The sequence below is a fragment of the Limanda limanda genome, chromosome 3, assembly GCF_963576545.1.
Source record: "Limanda limanda chromosome 3, fLimLim1.1, whole genome shotgun sequence".
NCBI classification, from domain to species: Eukaryota; Metazoa; Chordata; class Actinopteri; order Pleuronectiformes; family Pleuronectidae; genus Limanda; species Limanda limanda.
The window spans coordinates 13348292-13350199 of NC_083638.1; the positions used below are offsets into that span (position 1 = coordinate 13348292).

The following is a 1908-nucleotide window of genomic DNA, read 5'->3' on the forward strand; positions in this document are numbered from 1 at the left end:
ATGAAAACAAGGTCAGCTTTTCGAGAGTGATGGTATAGAATAATGGTTTATTGTCATCACTATATCACTTTATTGTTAAATAAATAAAAAAATATACCATGTATTGAACTATGCAAAGGTGAAGCAAAACGAAAATATTCCTGTGAGTTACAGCGAAAAACCCGCCCACGACCACTCAGCAGACACTGCAACAGTAACTAGCACTGTCTGTATAATGAGTGTACACATTCCGAAGCAGCAGGGTCTGTCGTCTGCACAGAATTCTCAATTGTCTGGAAATACACTGTAAAGCGTGGGTGTATAGTGCTTAGCTTGGTGCTGTACATTTAGTGATAGATTTCCTCTCCGAGCCTATAATTAAACAACCTGTCGTAGTTTAAAAGGTTCTGAAATAACTTGTAAATGAGCAGATGTTTGCATTTGAAGTGCAGCTGTCATGGCTGGGCACCGGCAGCCCCCATAACATGCATACTGGTTGTAATTGAGAGGTAGTTCTGCTTGTCAAGTGAAAAAGTACATCTGTCATAACAAACTGCTGCTGCAACTGGCAGGATTTATTGATAAGGGGGCTGTAGAAGTTCCCGGCAACCTGGAAATAATTTGAACTTTGTCACGGAGCCCTGAGCCGCACTGTGCCACCGGGCAGGCTCGCCATCCTTCATCAAACCATATCTGAACTCTTCGGTCATGGCTGCGCTCGAGCTCCCACTGCGGCTGGACGAAAGGAGAAGAGAAAGGTGGTGGAGAGAAGAAATACTTAGAGAAGGAATCCAGATGCATCTGTGAATGTTTTTTGTATTTCTTTGTTTACAGAGAATTTCCTTCTTTATTAAAATGTGCAATTTTACAGAGAGAAATGTATGAATACATGACGTACACACAATAGTTGTTGGCATGAAACATTAGAGTATTATTGAGGTTTTTAGCTGTATTTTACATATATGTGATAAATGTAGTCATTCACTCACAAATGCATCCTTACTTTAAAGAGATGTTTGCACCATAGACTTTGTAATAGTATGAAACCTAGTTTTGTTTTTCTCTTGCACCCCGGAGCGATGTGTTGGTCACAGACACTCACCCATCCCACTTCATGATGCAACCAGATCTAAGCACAGAAAGCTGAACCTGATCATTCCAGTGTTTCGGGAATCTGTTGATGTGCCAAAAAGGCTCAAGTTCACAGGCAACAAAAAACCCAAGGACGCAGGGCACCTGCTGCTGCTCAAACCAAACAACAGGCAAACACTGCGGGTCGCAACGCTCCTCCTCAGGAGCACTGTTGACCGGCCAGCGCGACATTAGCATTGATCGAGACAAAGCCAGCCCCCCACACATGCTGTCAATTATTGATGGTGAGTCACAATAATCACAATGTTTTTTGAAAAGACTTGATGGTCATTGGTCTTTTCAGGAGCAGCCAGCTGTGTTGTAGGAGAAAGTCAAACTAGGGCTTTGCTGGATCTGTGTTTTTTGCTTGACTCTATTTACCAGTTCAATATAGAGGCAAACAAGAATAATCCACGTAGTCATAACTATAATTATTATGTTAATCTTTCAGGGACAGTGCAAATTAATCACAATACTGTAAATGTGCCAGAGCTATTCAGAGTTGTCTGGAATTATTTATATTACACTGAATTGCTATTGACTTTGGTCCAAAGATTGTGTTAGTTGCTTAACAGACCAACATAACAAACATGTTATGTGTGCACAACTTCCAGTGTGTGGAAAAATAACACAGTTCAGTAAATCATTCAAACTCATTTATAAACCAAACATGAGAACAGTAATAAACCTAATTCTGTTTAATTTTATGAAAAACATAAGACTATAAAATCCTCCCTGCAGATAAACCAGGTAGGATGAATACAAAGTACAAGAGAAAAGCCCTTTCCAAAGAGGCAG

General features: G+C 40.4%; 1 long non-coding RNA gene across 1 annotated transcript; it reads right to left on the minus strand.

The window, feature by feature from the left end:
- Nucleotides 1–520: 520 nt before the first annotated feature.
- LOC132999055 (uncharacterized) lies at nucleotides 521–1276 on the minus strand. The gene is made up of 2 exons (XR_009678021.1): nucleotides 1082–1276; nucleotides 521–714 (listed from the first exon to the last, which is right to left on the minus strand). It is a non-coding gene; the product is annotated as an uncharacterized LOC132999055 (long non-coding RNA).
- Between the last annotated feature and the right edge of the window lie 632 nt (nucleotides 1277–1908).